At 48.5% G+C, this 5,552-nt stretch overlaps 1 pseudogene; it reads right to left on the minus strand.

Annotated features, from left to right (window-relative positions):
• Nucleotides 1–3,269, minus strand: part of LOC105887065 — a 9,439-nt pseudogene extending 6,170 nt beyond the window's left edge.
• Nucleotides 3,270–5,552: the final 2,283 nt, after the last annotated feature.

Here is a 5,552-nt window from a genome sequence, read left to right on the forward strand (position 1 = left end):
AAAAAAAAAAGTATCAGGCTCAGCACCCATAGCTCCGTGGTTGGGGCACTGGCCACATACACTGGGGCTGGCAGGTTTAAACCCGGCCTGGGCCTGCTAAATAACAATGACAACTACAACAAAAAAATAGCTGGCTGTTGTGGTGGGCACTTGTAGTCCCAGCTACTTGGGAGGCTGAGGCAAAAAAATCGCTTAAGCCCAAGAGTTTGAGGTTATTGTGAGCTGTGATGCCAATGCACTCTACTGAGGGCAACATAGTGAGACTGTGTCTCAAAAAAAAAAGAAAGAAAGAAAATAGAAAAGTATCAAAATTAAAAGGTTTTTAGAAGCAGTCTTTGTTTTTCAGGTTGTTAAAAAAAAATCTCAGAGCTTGCGGTGCGTGTGGCTCAGTGAGTAGGACGCTGGCCCCATAAATACCCAGGGTGGCGGGTTCGAACCCGGTCCCGACCAAACTGGGACAAAGAAAATAGCCAGGCATTGTGGCGGGTGCCTGTAGTCCCAGCTACTCAGGAGGCTGAGGCAAGAGAATTGCCTAAGCCCATGAGCTGGAGGTTGCTGTGACCTGAGATGCTACAGCACTACCAAGGACAACAGAGTGAGACTCTGTCTCTAAAAAAAAAAAATCTCAGAGCATTGGCGGTGAATGAAGGCATGCAGTTAGGTACAAGTTAACAAAATGATGAGAGGGAGAGAGAGAGAAAACATGCATTTGAATGGAGCTTTGGTTATAAAGCTTGTGGCCCAGGTAGGGGAGTCAGCAACCTTCAGTCACACAGCAGTCAGCTTCCTTCCCAGCTAGACTGCAGGTGAAGGTGCAGCTGAAAAGTTGAATGTTGCTTAAGCCTGGACAATAACAAAGAACAGCCACCAACCCTACTGTGTCAGGGACTCTAGTTCCATCCACCACTGGCCATCCCGCCCAGTGTCAGCAGAGAAGCTCTAATCTTTTCCAGCTTTATTCTCCCTTCATCGGCCTCCCTGTGGGTTTCCACTCCAGGCCTCCCTGTAAACTCATGCCTTTGCCTAGGTGGCTCTCTTGGCCTGGGATGGCCACCTCTCTTCCTTTCCTGACAGCGCCCTTCCAACTGTTAGCTTCCTTGCCCCCTCAAAGCAAGACATATCATTCTTTGACACTTTGACCTGTTCTTCCCAACCAATTTACCATACTCCTAGTAACTGTCTGTTTACCACCTCCTGCTCCAGAAGGCTGAGCTCCCTGGGGCCCTGGGTCATGGCTCAGGCGCATCTCCACAGCCCCTTCCTTTCCTCCCTAGCAGTATGTGCTGAATGAAGTCTATCAGCCTCCCTATTTCTTGCCTCAGCCTCCTACACAGAGATGCCTGGTTCTTACCCTAAAGCAAAGTTTGGATTATTATCACCCCCAACTCAAAATCCTTCCCTGGCTGACTTTTGCCCTTGATACTCTTTCAATTTTTGACTTTCAAGGCCTTGCATGCTATGCCAGGAGAGCTGGCCAGGGGGATAATCAGAGAAAAAGAGTTCAGCTGAGAGTCACCATCAGGGCCAATGTTAGGAAAAAATCTTCAGCAAATTGAGAGAATCCAGGTTAGCACCCAATTCCCTCCCACTTCTTTTCCTCAAACACACACTGAGCACCATATGGCAGGTCCTGTGCTAGGCCTTAGTAAAGAGGAAAATGATTACATTCTTGCCCTGGACCCCAAAGACATGGGCCTTGTTCTGTCTCTCCACTCTGGCTACTGCCTGACTCCTGGGATGTGTTGGTGAACGTTTAACAACAGGCTTTCTAGGAGAACATAGATAATAGTAAACTAATTAGGAAGCAATAAATCTTGAGCATTTTCCACCTTTGTTTTTAATATAATTTAATTATAGATTTATATGATTTGATTTTTTGTTTGTTTGAAACAGTACTCTGCTGTCACCCAGGCTGGAAACCCTGGCTCAAGCAATGCTTTTGTCTCAGCCTCCCAAGTAGCTTGGCAGGGACTATTGGCTTGTGCCACCACGTCTGGCTAATTAAAAACATTTTTTTTTTATAGCGACAAGGTCTTGCTATGTTGCCCAGGCTGATCCCAACTCCTGATCCCAAGAGATCCTCCTGGATTACAGGTGTAACGCCCAGCTTATATTATTCGCTTTTAAATAGTTATTATATATATATTTATAGTTCTCAAAACTCCTTAAAATTTAACCATCGGTGGCAGTGACTGGGTCCACACGGGCTCCAGCACATCGCTGCCCTCAGGCAGATCTTCCATGGTGCAAATTTAAGTCTTGGAACGCGGCGTGCAGGCACCACGGCGAGGAGCAAGGCTGGCGTAGTCCCTCATCAGGCCACCGGGGGGCGACAGACACCACCCATGTGCGGCGGGGAGGGGAGGTGGAGACCCTGGGGCTCAGCTGCTGGGCCTCTCGTCCGCTTCCAGGGACGTCCGAGACGCTCCTTGCGCTACTTCAGGCGTGTCCCGGCACGGGGCTGTGGCCAGGGGTCTGGAGGCGCAAACTCGGATTCCTCGTCTGGACAATTCCCGCACTTTGACCGCTGAGGGCCCGGCGTGGGTCCGGAGACCGCGCATGCGTACTGGGGCGGCTGCGGTAGTCCCTGCCCCGCGGCCTTTGCTGCCAGAAGTCGGCCGGGCGTGCCTTCCGAGTGTTCTTCGCGCGGTCACACTTCCGCTGGCTAGGGATCCGGAGCAAGCTAGGTCATTCTTTGACTGGAGTTAGTTAATCACCGGGCAATTAGTTTCCCCGATCCTGAGACTAGGTGGATTAGTGAGGAAGGACTAGGGACGACAGCTTCCTCCTGAGTCACCCTGAGGCAGCAGCACCGCGGCAGGAGACCACGCAGGCTTCCGGCAGGGGTTGTCCTCGAGGACAGGGCCCAGCTTGGGCAGAAAAGCCTGGATCTTGGATGGGAAAGCCCAGATTCTCCCAGGTTTCTCACCAGCTCTGCCTGACCTCGACCAAAGAATTTAACTGGCGGCGCTTGGGGCTCAAGGAGTAGGGCACTGACCCCAGATACTGGAGGTGGTGGGTTCAAACCCGACCCCGCCCCAAAACTGCAACAACAACAAAGAAGAATTTAACTCTGTTGGGCCCAGTGGTTTCTTCAGCAAACACTCATGCTTCCCTGATACTCATTTCCATCCTGCCTCCCTTCTCCTTTCTTCTTCTATTTGCCCCCCCCCACCCCAATTTCTTGTTGGCAGACAGTGGCCATCCCTCCAGAGAGATTGGCTTCAACACTTCATCCAAACAGATTGGACTCACTGTGTCGGTCCCATTCTCCTTGTCAGATATTGGCTCCCTGGAGGTACCATCCAACCAACACCTTGATAAAACAAAGCTGAGTTTATTTCCTATGGTGTTAAAGGAAAGCGCTGTCTTGAGAAAACTATTGTAGAGTGGAGGTGGGGAGGGCAAAGTTGAGGTTTTGGGGTTTGGGGTGTCTGTCTTAAGGCAGGTCCTTTGATACAGGACTTAATTAAGATTGGGTAAGAATCATGTTATTATAGTTTAGAATTGTTGGTCACAGTAGTTTAGTATTGGTGGCCGCGGTGAGGTGAGGGTTTTGAAGACCCCTGGAGCTTTGATGCTACCTGTTGAAGAATTGTGTGGTTTTAAACAGATTTTTGTGAACTTGAGCAGTAGGTTATTTGTAACTTTTGCCTTCCTGGACAGATATTTCCTGGAATAGCAAAGTCGAAGTTTTCTGTTATGTGGTCCCAGAGGCATCCTGTTATGGTTTCCTTGTGTGTAAAATAGACATCACATTGCAGGGAGAAGACCCAAGTTACAGTATGGTGTATCTTTTCTGTAAGGCTTATGAAAATGTAGGAGTGATGAAAAATTCTTTTTACTCTCAGATAGGAAAAGAGAGCTGCCAGATAGAAATAGATGTTTATTAAATGTCTCCCAGACATGAGTATGTCCACCTGTTGAATGCAACTTAAAGCATATAGTTATTGTATTTTCTCTGTAGAGAGAGGTGCACATTCATATGTTTGATGAAATGTGGTGGGGGCTTCAAAACTAAGAACGATTCAGGCTTATAGAGATCTTTTTTTTTTTTTTTTGAGACGGAGCCTCAAGCTATCTCCCTGGGTAGAGTGCCATGGCCTCACAGCTCACAGCAACCTCCAACTCCTGGGCTCAAGCGAGTCTCCTGCCTCAGCCTCCCAAGTAGCTGGGACCACAGGTGCCGGCCACAATGCCCGGCCATTTTTTGGTTGCAGCCATCATTGTTGTTTGGTGGGCCCAGGCTGGGGATTCGAACCCGCCACCTTAGTTGTATGTGGCTGGCGCCTTAGCCGATTGAGCCACAAGCGCTGAGCCGCTGCTTATCGAGATCTTAAAATGGCCCGGTGATGTTTGAGTCCTGGCCTTCCTATTTTCCAGCCATGTGAATTGGGACCAACTCCTCCCTCTCTGAGCTCATTTCCTCATATGTACAGTGGGAAAGGCTCTGCTTTAGGCAGAGTAAGGCAAGTGAAAGGAGGTGGTCTGTTTAATATCGTAGCAAACAGTATTTGGAACTGAGGCCCAGGTGATTCTGGGGAAGCTTCAGCCCTTCAAACTGTGGATCCGGGACAATAAGCCCTGAGAACACAGCTAATAGGAAGCAAGTTTGCAAGATTCAGAGGGTTAATCAACCTCTATCCCAGCCTAGAGAGTCTTGGACTCATTTAGGCCATTTTCCTATACTGACCTGTATATTTAACAACCAGTTCTTTGAGGCATGAAATAATCAAAGCAGGCCCACTGTGTCACTAGGCATTAATTCTTTAACTGTTAGATTCAGGGGAAGTCTAGTGGATGGACCAGAGCAGCTAGGCAATAAGGGGAACCTGGGGGCCTTGGGGAAGTGGCTCATTACCAACCCATAGCTGACACTGGTTCAGCTTTATCAGAGTATACTGGCTAAAAATTTGCCTTGTTTAGGGAGAAAGGAGGTACTAGGCGTGGGGCAGGCAGAAGGTGGCAGTACAGCTTGGTAAGCGGGTGAGGCTGCACTCCCTGGCAGGCTCCCTGGCACCTCAAGGCTGGGGTCAGCCAGTGGAGTCTCAACTCCTTGGGGCTCTTGAATGTTTGAGCAGCCCCCACTCCCACCCCCTGTAGACCTTTGCTGTGTTTTCAGGTCCTCCTACCTTTTGGACATGGGAAAATTCTTTTCTTATTTCTAGCTGAGGCATTTTGTCTCTCCTGTCTTTAGACCACTGCTCTCCTCTTTTACAAAAGATTGAGACCACCATCATTAGTAACCAAAAAATGAGTTCTCCTTTCCTCAAGGGAAAGACACACTGAATCTTCAAACCTGCCAGGATATGAGAAGAAATATTTGCATTCTGTTGTTCTATGGTAAGGAAAGAGAATAAAAATAAAAGCACTTATAACTTTCTAGACTAGACTGTAGTTTGATAGTACCTATCATTAAAAGCTATAAATAAGGCTCGGCACCATAGCACAGTGGTTACAATGCCAGCCACATATACCAAGAGTGGCGGGTTTGAACCCAGCCCAGGCCAGCTAAACAACAATGACAACTGCAACAAAAAATAGCCAGGTGC

This window comes from Otolemur garnettii, unplaced genomic scaffold, assembly GCF_000181295.1.
Source record: "Otolemur garnettii isolate 467f Iridium unplaced genomic scaffold, OtoGar3 scaffold00044, whole genome shotgun sequence".
NCBI classification, from domain to species: Eukaryota; Metazoa; Chordata; class Mammalia; order Primates; family Galagidae; genus Otolemur; species Otolemur garnettii.